Source organism: Epinephelus moara, chromosome 11, assembly GCF_006386435.1.
Source record: "Epinephelus moara isolate mb chromosome 11, YSFRI_EMoa_1.0, whole genome shotgun sequence".
Classification (NCBI taxonomy): Eukaryota; Metazoa; Chordata; class Actinopteri; order Perciformes; family Serranidae; genus Epinephelus; species Epinephelus moara.
Window position 1 is genome coordinate 33,814,366 of NC_065516.1, and position 14,266 is coordinate 33,828,631.

Genomic DNA, 14,266 nt, shown 5'->3' on the forward strand with positions numbered 1-14,266 from the left:
TTGTTGCTTCAGAGATGGTCTTCTGCACACCTTGGTTGGAACCAGTGCTTATTTGACTTCCTGTTGCCTTTCTATCATCTTGAACCAGTCTGGCCATTCTCCTCTGACCTCTGGCATCAACAAGGCATTTTGGCTCACTGGATATTTTCTCTTTTTGGGACCATCCTCTGTAAACCCTAGAGATGGTTGTGCTGAAAATCCCAGTAGATCTGCAGTTTCTGAAATACTAAACATAAAGGAAATTTGAAATGATGATTCAATGATTGCTTAAACATTGTATCTGCTCATTCATCACTGTCTCTCAACTCCAAATCTGTTTGTTGTATTGTTTCCTACAAACTGAGGTTGCCTTTACTCTTAATGTTTAAAAAAAAAAAACACGTTCTTTATCTCCTGTGAATGTTTACTGATTGTTGTATAGGCTTGAAGTTCCATTCTATCTCTTGAAATCCACCTCCTCAGATGAGACCTCCCGATGCTATTAGTAGCTGACATGCTCTAAAGTGATAATCAAAGTTACCTGTCTGTAAATATGTCTCCATCAATCTCCATCAATAAGGACTTAGACACACTGCTGTGATGTAGACGTTTCTTTGAAGACAGGAATTAAAATATCTTCACTGTATTCCTATCTACTGCTGCCAGTATACAACAGGGTGTGTGGACAGTTGATGGCAAGTGTGTATGTTTTATTAAACTCTGGGTTTTGGTACAGTGATTAAGCCTGAATTTTGACGGAACTGAATTTTTTAGTTGGTCAGTATTTAGGGTTTGGATACTAAGCAGCACACTGATGGAGCCAACTTCCTGGTAATTGTTATTTAATGCCCCCCAAAATTAGCAGCTTTCAAATTCAAATTAAAAACTCTCCTTTCTTTTGTGTTAGATTAATTTTCTTTATTGCATTTTTACGTCCTCTGTTCCAGTCTGGGGAACCTGTTCCTGCACAGTAACTGCGCTCTAACTGCAGTTCTTGACTGGTGTTTGTCTACTTTATTTTATTCTACCTTAAACTAAGACTGCATTGGTCCTTTTCCCCACACATGGCCACTATGACCACAAGTGACAATTACGGGATAATAGCACATTTAGTTTCCCTTCATTTCCCAAAATTCTTTGCAAAGAAGACATCGCCATTTGGCAACTTCACTGAGATCAAGTGCAATGGGAACCATAAACAGCAAAGAAACCCATCTCCTGGTGAAGTGTGGAGTTTTTTTTTCATGTTTGTATTTTTACTTTTTTGTACTAAGACCAGTTTATTTGTTGCATGCTATGATGTAGCCTAAAGCAGCACAAAGAGAAGAGTTCACATTCAGGGTGCCCTATTTAAACTGCTCTGGCCTGCCTACTGTTGCTGCTTCCTCTGCAGGCCGCTTTGCAACCTGCCTCCACCCCAGCTCCTCCTTTTGCTGTCTGGCTTATCAATGTCATTTCTGTTTGTCATTGATGCTGCTCTGTTCTGTTCCCGGGGGGTCTTTCCTGCTGCTCTCCCTGCCTTAGGCTTTCCATGTAGGCGCATGGAAGGGCAGAGAGGTGTGTTCTCCCCACCTTATGGCTTTCCATGTAGGCGCATGGAAGGGCAAGGAGGTTTGCACTCTCTGCCTCAGGTTATTCCTCATTTGCACGTGGCAGACAGGTGTGCTCTCTCCGCCTTCTGCTTTCCACGTAGGCACGTAGAAGAGGCTTTCTGCATAGGCCCAAGGAAAGAGTCAGACAGAGCCATACCGCCAAATATAATACTGCAAATGGAAATAAAGTTTCTTTGAATGAAGTGTTCCTGACTGAACAACAATAATGGAATGCATATACAGGTAAAAGAACATATTACATATTAAGAACTTTTATTTAGTCATAGTAGTGATTGATAGGGCAGCCTTTAGCGCATCAATAGCTATGTTTCCAAAAGTGATTCGAATCACTGGGAAATGCGCATTAAAAGAAATATGAATCCTGTGTGTTTCCATTAAATGTACGGACTTTGGTGAAAACTACGAACTCGCAAAACAAGTCTTGCATTCTTCTTCTTCTACGTTTTCTGGCGGTTGGCAACCAGCTTATAAATGCATTACCGCCTTCCCAACCCGGAGTGTGGATATCACCATGGAGAGAGGTGTTTCCATCCCCTGTTTTGCAAATCAACATTTTTTCAATTCAACCAAAACCCGGCTAAAGCGAGCGTATTTTAGTTTGTGCGAATCAGGGGATTTTAATTAGAATTTTGCCGTTTCCATCATAATTTTCCGATGCGATACTTCTAGATGCGCATCTAAACAGGCTGATGGAAACATGGCTTATGTTAAACACATTATAACACGTGGTTAATGCTGTGAAAAGGTCTCGGTTAGTTTTAGGCAACAAAGCTACTTGGTTAGATTTAAAAAAAAAAAAAAAAAAAAAAAGATGTTTTGAGTTAAAATCAGTCCCTTTTCTTACACAACTTAATGTGATGTAATTACATCACGAGTGACATCAGTGCACAATGACATACCTACATCACGTAACATTACTTTAAAACAACAGTGCGGTTCTGTTTGACCCAACCACCTTCCCTTCCTTCTGCCCATTCATCTTATTCTTGATACTACGCCAGTTGCTCTCAGTATTGCAGTGGATAGGTTTACATTAGATTGAGTTAAAAGCTTGGTGTGTCTCATAAACACACTAAACGGTGCCTTTGGTGTGATATCATGCTGAGGACTGTAACATAGTGACGGTACCTAATGAGCCGTGAATAAGACCAGGCTGTCTACACCTTGACTGCCCACTGATCTGACCACCCAATATATCAGTTCCTCTTAGTCAAAAAAGTGTCAAATTACCCTGCAGTTAGAGAACCACATTGCCAGGAATAAAACAAAACAAAAAACATTTGCATTGTACATTTCTGTATTATGTTACATTTGTCAACAATGCTGTGCTGAAGGTGTGGTTCGGGTGAGGCAGAAAAACACTCGTTTATGGTTCGGAAAAGATCATGTCTTGGTTTAAAACACGTTTGGTGGCATAGAAGTAGCTATAACAGCAAGAACAGGTCAGGAAAATACAGCCAGGATCTGTGGCTCAAACACGGCTGGGAAACGCTCGTCCCAGGACGTAAACAAAAAATGCAAGAAGATGTCAAGTGTGTAATGTGTAGGCATGAATGGCACTGACAAGGCTGCAATATTTGACAAGTTTGGATGAGAATGTGTTGGCTGAGCAAGCTGGTAATCTCTGCGTTGCACAATATCTTTGTGCCACCAAAGTAAAGTTTTTTTGGGGATTATTTCATGACTTTTTAATATACGTTGGAAGATATACCAAAGTGGGAACATCTGTGTCCTCGGTGTTGGGTATGTCCATGTGTACTTGCAATTATTGCAAACTAACCTGAGCACAATATGCTGCTAATTAAAAGTCATTATAAACTCTGATTCTGTAAAGACAAATACATAATTGTAAGTAAATAAAACTATATGGCGGTATTGACATCTAGCTGTGATAATGACAGGATACAGAGGGAGGACCAGCTATTGAAATTCATAATAGCACCCAAAGAGAAAATCATCTTTAATTTGTGAACAATTAGCCTAATGGACACTTTGGATTTAAAAATGTGGCCAAGGATATAATCCCCACGAAAATGACCAACAACTGTGTAAAGTACTTTTCCTTCCGTCAGAGACTGCTGCAGAGGTGTGGGGAACAGTAATAACATCATTTCCTCAGTCTCCATCAGGCTGACTGCTGCATCACTCTGAGTTAAGCTCAGTTGTTAAAACACAGGTTTGCCAGAGCAGCAGGGGACTGGACTACATGGAGGGGAGTTATTCTGGGGGTCAGACAACTGTCAGTCCAGCTATACTGCTGTTAAGTTTTTTTTCTATTTTCTAAATCCTACAAATAGTTCTGCTTACACTGGACTGACACATACTGAGGAGAGAATGTGGTCATAAATCCATCACTCCCAGAAATCCTTCTCTCTCGGCCCAGAAATGTTACATTGGTGTTTAATATTTCATACTGAGCTGACAGTGACAGACTGTGCATAAATTGCAACCTATCAGCCAAACGCAAAAGCACAATGCTGCCTACAGGTGCCTGTCAGAGCTGAGTGTTCAGCATAAAGTACGAACTTCTGCACACCAGCATCTGAACATGTTATTTGATTCTATAAAAAGCTCTCTGTTAGACCTCCAGCAGGCATACAAGACAAAAAGAATAAAAGAATGTCAAGATATATATACAGACATGTCAGCAACTAGACCTGCTGTAGAACATCTGTGTATCACAGACCAATGATTGTGCCCAAGGGTACTGTAGCGTGTCTGGACTACAAAAGTGGAGGTAAGTGACACAATAGCTGCATCTGTCCAAACTCTCCCGCACATGACAAACTCTACATTCATACGTTTTCAACACATTCTCACTCCGACTTCGTCACATATTAACGTTTGGTCATGGACTTTCCACGTCTAGATACGATGTACAAGGTACCCTGGGTGCTGACGCTGTGTCAACTTCAGCCTGTCACATGCATTGTCTATTTTCAAAACACACTTCCGTTGTCACAGGAAATGTACAGTTTACATAGTCTCTTTTAAAATCTGCACTACGGCGGTACAACACAGTGAAGTGCCTTTTTTTATCCTTAAAGGGATAGTGCACCCAAAAATGAAAATTCAGCCATTACCTACTCACCCATATGCCGAGGNGCAGGAACCACCCCTGAAGGACAGAGTTCTGGAACTTTTACAGGGGCTAAACAAGTCCCTGCCTCAGAGTAGGTACTCTGAGGCAGGGACTCCTGGCTGGGGCTTGGGGTTTACTTGGTGCTGATTGGATATACTCAAAGCGGGATGTGACGTCAACATTTTTAAAACTCAGCAGACGAGGGTTAGCTCGTTCATAGCTTCCACCGCCATGTAAACCAAGAGACACGCCAGAAACCCAGCAACCACCTCAGCTCCTTCCATGTTGATTATCATCTTTCTTATGTCTGCTTTCTTCTTTGTTCTTCTGCTTCTTCTTCTTTGTTGTTGTTCTTCTTCTTTGTTTGTTTCTTTGCCGCGTCGTCCCGGTTAAAATGGTCGCGCAACGATTACATCACATACAGGAACCTTCCTCCTACTCCGCCGCACAGTGAGCATGGCGGTTGAGAGGGCCGAGCGAGAGGACGTTCCTGTAAAGTTCCTGTAGGAACTTCTTCAGTGGAAACGGGCCTATTGTAGCCTGTAGCTCTAACTGCCTCTCTGTACACTGCGCTCTTGTGTGTGCACTTGCGCGAGACCGTGAGACATGGGCCTTCATGTGTGTTCACGTGTTTTCGCTGGTCTCGCACACACACCTTCACCTGAGCCTCCCTCGGCATATGGGTGAGTAGATAATGGCTGAATTTTCATTTTTGGGTGCACTATCCCTTTAAACAACAAATGCACGTGGTTATGTTTTGTCAGCTCACACACGTGGTTGGGTTTCGGGGAAAAAAAATAAGGTTTGGTTTATACTCTTACTGAACACGCCCTCCCGGGTGAATGTCGATGGTTGTTGGACCCATCCACCACGTAGCCTACTTTGTCAGGTGTTTATATGTCTGTCTGTCTGTTTCTCTGTGGACAGATTTTGTCATTGGCAACATATTCTCACACAACTTGTTTGTATGATACTGTCGCATTAGTGACCAACGTGAAGTTACGGCATTACTGTAAAGTTACAGAGTTACATTCTTCCTTTATAAATGCAAGTTCATGAGTGGAAAAAGGCGTATGCATGGTGCATGTGCACATGCATGGTTAATACCTCTGGCCCAAGGGGTTGGGGTGATGTCACCGGAGTCTGAGTGCTTAAAGTTTTAAAGGAAAAAAAAAAATCTAGAAGTGTGGAGTTAGGAGGGAGGTGAGCTTATCAGACCTCCTCATCTCTGCTCCAGGGTAGAGACACTAGGCTACATAGGCCGCTACCAGCAGCACACTAATCTATCTCGCATTTGGGGTCAAGTTGCATCGTGGGTAATGTAGGCTCCAGGTTTTGACAAGGGAGAAGAATGTATGGAATAAGAAAAAAGGGGGTTGCATGTGAGGTTAAGTAACATAAATCTTGACAATGATAATTTCAACAATTTTAGACCTATTTCTAAATTACCCTTTCTTGCTAAGGTATTGGAGAAAGTGGTATATTTGCAGCTTTTATCTTTCCTGAATAACTACTCACTTTTCGAGAAAAATCAATCTGGCTCCCATAGTCATCGGGATAGTCATAGCACTGAGACTGCACTTTTAAAGGTTGTGAATGACATTACGATGAATTCAGATGCTGGCTGCTGTACTGTCCTGGTGTTATTAGATCTCTCTGCTGCATTTGATACTGTGGAAAATGACATTTTAATTGGTCGTCTTGAAAATTGGGTAGGGGTGAGTGGGACTGCTCTACAATGGTTCAAGTCATACCTCAGTGACCTTCTCAGTGGCAAATGTTTTCTCTAGCTACGCTAACATTACCTGTGGTGTTCCCCAAGGATCGATTCTTGGCCCTTTACTTTTCTCATTCTATATGCTACCATTGGGTCAGGTTATTCGCAATTTCAACATCTCTTTCCATTTTTATGCCGATGATTCTCAAATATACCTATCTATAAATTCATCAGACCTCACCTCAGTTAACATACTCACAGCCTGTCTCACAGACATTAAAGCCTGGATGTCCAGCAACTTCCTTATGTTGAACAACGATAAAACTGAAGTGATGGTGTATGGACCTAAACCACACAGAGATTCTGTAACCCAGATTTCATTAGGATTACAGTGCACTCACAAGGCTAGAAATTTAGGGGTAATCTTTGACTCAGATCTGAGTTTTTCTAAACATTTTAGCAATATCACTAAGTCAGCCATCAGTCAAATCAGGAACATCGTCAAAATTAGATCCTTTCTTTCATTCAGTAATGCTCAAACCCTAATCCATGCTTTTGTTTCTAGCCACTCAGATTATTGCAACTCTTTATTTACCGGACTGGCACTGAAATCCATCAGCTGCCTTCAACTTATTCAGAACACTGCAGCTAGAGTTCTCACAAAAACCCGACGGTCTGAACACATGGTGGTGGTCAGAATTGATTTTAAAATTTTATTGTTTGTTTTTAAGTCCCTGAACGGCCTCGCCCCATTTTACATTTCTGATCTCCTTACCCCTTACACCCTTCCTCACACTCTCAGGTCTGCTGACCAGCTGTTACTTTTGGTCCCCAGATCCAGACTTGTGACTGAAGGTAGCAGGGCATTCGCTGTAAGGGCTCCACAGTTGTGGAATGCTCTTCCTTTGGGTATCAAACAAGCTACCTCAGTGTCGTCTTTTAAAACTCTGTTGAAAACTGACTTTTATAGGTTGGCTTTTAACTAATAAGTTTTATCTGACCTATGCTTTTACTGTTTCTTTAATTATTCATTGTCTTATCTCTGTTTATTTTTGATTGTGTAATACTGGGATGAATCGTGTATTTGTTTTTATCTTTGTGAAGCACTTTGTAAACTTGTTTTTTGAAAGGTGCTTTATAAATAAAGTTTATAATTATTATTAGAGCCTCAAAATGTGTCAATATCCTGACAATATCTGACTGTGACAGAAAGGACATGTTTTATATCATCTTATAATAAATTTGTCATTACATATTGAACACCAAAACTGACATGAGATCAGTATACTCGGCCTCAAGTTCCACTTCACTTAAATGACACTTTTTAGTTGTATGTGTAAGTGTATGAACAAAAACATTAATATCTCGGAGGATTATCAGGACACCTTGATGCCTGATAATGAATTAATTATTAAATTTATACATATAAAATAGGAGTGTTCCCCAGTGTAGTCAAGCTTGTATGTGTGCATCCTTGAGAAACAGAATAAAATCCTAACAGCTTTCAGGGGTGAAAAGAAGGTTTCCCCTTTGAGAGACGAATGTTTATCACCATCAAAACAAAAAAACTAGAACAAACAAAACACTGCAGAAAGATTCTTCAAATGAATGTTAATACAAAGTCCTGTGGCTGCCGGCGGTATGCCGGTGACACACTATTAGCCTGAAGCAATTCCACTGCATTGACACATAACTGTACACGAGCGGCCCTAAAGGCCACATTTCATTAGCAGCATTCCCCCTCTGAACACTTTATCTGTGTCGTAATTGTTGTGGGATTTGGTGAGGCAGGGGCAAAGGAGCGCTGAAAATGAAATTGATGTTCAAACAAGGGAGCAGCTGTCAGGAGCAGCTACCTGGGGGGTATTTCACAGAGGAGGCTCGGGGAAAGCAGGACTTCTATTGATGAAAGTCTCACTTCATTAAGCGTGACTTGGTCCTCTGCTTTAGTCCAATTTCACTAAACTAACTAGTGACTCCTCCAGTTAGGATTAATGAAGTCATGACAGGGTGGCTGGATGCTGTGCATGCTATGTTAAAGCACGCCCGTGCAGAGGAATGCAGCAGTCACACTCCAGAAGAATACAGTGTGTCCTTCAGAGCCACATGCGGTCTGATGATTACAAGCGTCTAATGACCAAAGAAAGCCAACAGCACTGCAGTCTGATTAAGAAAGTCAGGGGATGCAGTCTGGCAGTGGAATGCTGATCACATCAATTTGTCTAATCAGAGTAAATTTACTTTAATGAAAAAGACACTCCTCACTCCACAGCTTTATTTACGCTGCATTTCTGAACCTACTCTGTGGTGGGCAGTTCCGGGAAAAAAAAGTTGAATCCCAAGAAGAATCAAACTCCACCAATATACTGGTCATGTGCAACGAAATGATACTGTACATAAAAATAATAAGTAATGCATCCTGCAGTATGGGTTCATGTATGTAGATACTGTGGGGAAAAAAGACAAGAGGTGAGGAGGAGTTTATGTTTCAGTTGGATTTATATAGATAACATAATACAGTTGTTTGTCTGTGTCACTCTGCAGTTCCACCTCCAAAACACTAGTTGGCGTTGGGATTTCTGTGAAGTGCTGTAAAGTTTAGTTGTTTCAAAACACACATTAAACACACATTAAACATGGCTTAATAGAGACAGTTTCAAATACAAGTACACAAATCAGCTTCACTATAACTCGCAGCATTCACAGACAAACACTTGTCTTTATCTGGACACATTTTTCCCACAAATACAACATGCTAACTTTATTAACAGAAATCTAAAACATTTGCATTTTACATAAATTAGCCTAGCAGCTAGCGGACTTTTCCTCTACTCATATGAAGCCAGGAACATCAGCAACATTTAACAAAGGTAATGTTACAAAATTCGGCTCCATTACAACTCACAAGGTTCACTGACAAAACAACTGTCTTATACTAAACACGTTTCCCCACAAATACAACATGCTAACGTTATTAGCACAAGTCTATGCCATTTTACATTGTGTAAATTAGCCTGGGGACTAGCAGGGTTTTTCTCCACTCATATGAAGCCAGGATAAATCACACACAAGACTTAAAATGCTTTATTCTGAGGGAGTCATTGTCTTCAAAATGTATTGTTTCTTATCTGTGAAATAAAAGAGTTGTTTCCACTGAGGGAAATGGTTTTCAACTTACAAAAATGAACTGGAGGTCTGTGTCGCTGCAACTTGCGGTTACATTACTTGGCAAGTGCACATAAGGCTACAGCGTGGGGTGTGCATGTACGCAGAGCCTACACCATAGGTATGGCTTCAATTCTGCGCAGAAGTATAAATCCTGCTTTACTGTGTAACAAGAGTAAAATAGGAACAACTAGCTTGACTGACCTTTAAAGTAATGTCATATTAACAGATCATCAACAATCAGACAACAAATCACCATAGCAAACAGTTATAAAGAATATTTTGATCCAGCTTTTCCACTGTTATTTCTGGGTCACTTCTAAATGCTATTTTATTTAATTTTCTTTACCCCTGTATCCCAGTTATGTCTTCCCTTGTACCTACTGAGGTGCCCATTCTGTGTCACTGGAACCTTGTATGAGCAAAATATGTACATGTATCTAAAGCACCACTGATTGATCAGACCAAATAATAAAGGTATTGTCAACATGTAACTGTGAATAAAAATGAGCATCTTAACACTGCAGTGCCAGTTTGGGTATTTTTCATACCATCAGAATGAAATACAGATACCACCCACAACCAGCATGATCAAACTGCTGCCCTTTGAAGGAGTTTTATGATGAAGCATTTTATCCCAGCGAAATTGGAATATCAAATATGAAATTGTTGTGGATATTGTTGTTGGTCAAGACTCAGTGAATTTCTGACACAGAGCTTTTATTTTGAAGTGCTGTTTCCTGCTGTAGAGTGAGAGACTAACAGACAGCTATTTATCAGAGACAGCAAACTGGCTCAACGACATGGAAAAAAGGCACATTTCTGTTACAGTGGACGGTACAGTCGTATTGTATTTGTTCAGCCTCACAATGTGAGTTTGAAATGATGATCCAGGAGTGAGACAGTGGGGTTCTGGAGGTAAAGGCTTGAAGCTGTGGTCGGTAACTTATATAAAAATAATCATATTTGCTGAAACATACTTTATTCACACAGTAGTACATAAGTCAGTAAGAAAAATAAATCATGTTCCCCTACTTTATTGCCTCGTAGAGTCTGATGCAGTTGTCAGTGATGTCAATCACGGCTTGTGCACTGCGGCCAAACTGTCAAAGTAGGCAGTGCTGATCAAATATGAATCAAGATTCTGTTACTGCATTTCTTGTTTCTCTCCTCAGAAGCTGGCCTGGCCGCCATGTTGAAAAGAGTCGAGCCAACATAAAGCGTCGCCCACCAGTCAGACCAAACGTTCTCATTTTGGGAAATGAGAGATAGTCAATGCAGTATCAGAATCTGGATTCATGTTTGATCAGCGCTGCCTACTTTGACAGTTTGACCGAAGTTCACGAGCAGTGATGAACATGAGTGACAGCTGAGACTCCTTGGATCTAAATGTTTTCATTCAGCTGTTGGATTCTATGCCATTAAAAGTGCAACGAGGAGGACGAGCAACATGATTTTTTTGTCTCATGTCTGGATATAGTGACAGTTTCAGCAAATAACACAAGTAATTTTTTACACAAGTTACCGACTGTAGCTTTAATGGAAACAGCATTTACCATACAGAACTCACTGATACAAGTCGGACTGCTTAATCTCACTTTGTGAAACACCCTCTGGGGTAAAACACAGCCCTCATCTTTTCATTTCCCGCCCTGCCACTTCCCCCTTCCTCCTCCTCTGTCTGCCTCACATCCTCGACAACTGGCTGTCTGTTAGGATTGACTTATGACTCCAGCTTAACTCTTGGCCACAGTAAATGTCCTGCTGATAGTTTTGCCGTAATATCGCAATTTGTCTTGCCGGTCACGGTGGGCACTTTTGGAAGACAAGTGCATGTGAAGAAGGCCCAGAGGAGCGAGGGTGCCAGGCAGGTGAAAGATGACAGGCAGCATGTCTCTTTCATTCAGCTGAGCAGCTCGGCTCGCCTTGCTGAGCTGAACAGCAGGTACAGACACAGTGGCACTTCACCTAAATTAATAGTTGACCTGCTCGCCACGTTGCCGAGTGAAGAGTTATGGCCGGAGCGCCGCAGCAGGACAGGCAGCAAACATGGCTAACAATAGGGCGGTGGGATGTTTGATGAGGGGAATCAAAGCAGAGGCCAGGAGGCTAAGATGGATGGATTAGCTTTGTTATCAGAAAGGCCACGGAGGCGCTGCACCGGCCGTCCTCACTGGCTTATCATCACATCCAACTGGCTAATCCAATTTTTGGCCTTCTCTGTCTCCCTCCTCCATATTCAGCCATGTTTCTAAATTCGTAGGAGCTGACTGAAGTGTCAGGTTTAAGAATTTTACAGCTTACCGTAAGAGACTTTTCCTTAGCCCTGACACTGACACTTTATTTGACCAGTTTATTTTAGATCTTGGAATTTATACTCTACCATAACTTAGTCAAAAAATGAACTCAATAAAAATCTCTTTTTTAATACAAAAATGTTTTAGCCTGAATTTTTTTTTATTCTTGTCAACTAAAATGCTTAGTTGTAACTGATGACAAAAACTCCAACCCCATCACTGTTCCCTTATCAAGCATCTCTGAGACCATTTCAGCTGAATATCTAAAAGCCAAGTCAACTCAATCCATGAAGAAATCCCAAATCAAAAACATATTTTCAGTGACACACAAATATAAGCATACATAGAACTATTAAATTATAAATAGTAGGCCATCTGTCTGTCAATAAATGGAGTCTAGCCCTTAAAAATATGAGACATGCCTTATAAGCTAAGTAGCAGATTTAAAAAAGCTGCATAGTCATGCTATAAATCCTCAACAAATACTTCACAGTAAAAATAAATTTAGCAGACACTCCTTTACATCTTTGAAATTAACGTGTAAAAATTATTTTCTGGGGCCTCTGTGCCTTTCTTTGGCCTACACGGAAAGCCTTAGGTGGAGAGAGCACACCTCCCTGCCCTTCCATGTGCCTACATGAAAAGCCTAAGGCAGGGAGAGCAGCAGCAAAGACCCACAGGAACAATACAGCGTCAATGACAAACAGAAATGACATTGATAAGTCAGACACAGCATGAAAAGGAGGAGCTGGGATGGAGGCAGGTTGCGAAGCAGCTTGCAGAGGAAGCAGCAACAGTAGGCCGGCCAGAGCAGTTTAAATAGGGCACCATGAATGAGATTCGCCAGTTGGTTGCATAGAACATAGACTCTCTTGAAGCCTTTAGAAAGTCCGCTTGAGACCACTTGTGGACTGGTTGAATTATGGATTTGGACAGCCCTAAGCACTCCCACACTTCCCGCGAATGTGCGTGCTAAGTCCACAAGTCTGCAAGTGCGGTGAAGTCCGGACATTTTGATTCAGCGAAAGTCACCTGGCTTACAGTATGTCACTTCTGTGTTCCTATTGGTGATGCAGAAGCAAACAGAAATAAACCCTTAAAAGGTATATCGTTTTTGGGGACTCCCCGGAGGGCAGATCCTCTCAGGGAGTCCCCAGAACTGTTAGGTCCAGAAACGCCTGATACTTTTTGTATCAAAGGTAAAATTGTCTTGCTGGATAAAATAATGTAGCCAAGTGGCAATGCTAAGGACAGTTGAGGTGTAGTCACAGTAAATATTGTGGCGAATATACCTGAAAAGAATCAAGATTCCTATAAATTTCCAGAGGAAATGCAACAGGTAACTTTTGACCCACTTTTGGAAAGTTTGGGTAATAATACAAAGACGTAGTAGGAAGTAAATTAAAAGTTGGGTGACACCAGAAACAAGGTTTTGAGGGCTGTTTGGATTATGACATATTCGTGTCAAAAAATATTGTGAGAACAGTAATCATTGTTGACCCACGTATGAATCTGAAGGTTAACTTGTAATGAAAGTCCTGCTCTTTGAATATGTTTCACAGCAAATGAATTGTAGTCAGTCTTCAATTTTCTCTCACTTCAAGTAGATTAATACATTTTTCATTAGCAGTGCTCAATCTTTCCAAACTTTGCCTCATTTTATTACTCCCCTCTGTATCTCAGAGGATCAGCACACATTTATTACATTTGATTTGCTTTCAAAAGAGCTTTTAAAAGCATATTTGGGATTTTCCATAGACATGAAAAGAACAATGTCGAACGTTTCAAATCCCTGAGAGGATAATTAATTTCGAAGAACTGAGGTTTTTTTATCGAGCCAGGTTAGTCATGCGAGCATGAAATCGATATGACGTGTAAATCAAAAATAAATTAGGTTTTCTTTTGTTCTCTATGAACAATCATTTCAAATTAATTGCGGAGTAGACTCCATGCTTTAAAGTAATGGTCCAGCTCAGATCCAGGACTGCTTTACATAATGCATATAGCGCAGCCTGGATTTAAAACAATTTACTTCTGGGGTTAACCAGGCTAATGACATATTCATTTTCTGCAAGGGGAAGCTACACAGTGCATAGAAGTAAATGAGCTTTCCATTGTCCGCTGGCACCCACAGACCACTCTGTGAGCCCTGCCTTGGTACAACAAAGGCTGCGAGGGCTGAGATTTAAATGATAATGGGATTGATCCCTCATCTTTGAAACGATGGTGTGAAGTTCTAATTAATAGCTAGTGCCATCTGGTCGATGCTTTTTGAAGGGCATGAAGTGAAAAACACAAACATAGTCATGTAGACTTCTCAACATTGGGCAAATGAAAGAGGTCGGTTACAACCCTGAAACTAACTTCACATTTAATATTCTGTTGACTCCCGGGGGGGAATTCACTCCTCTCT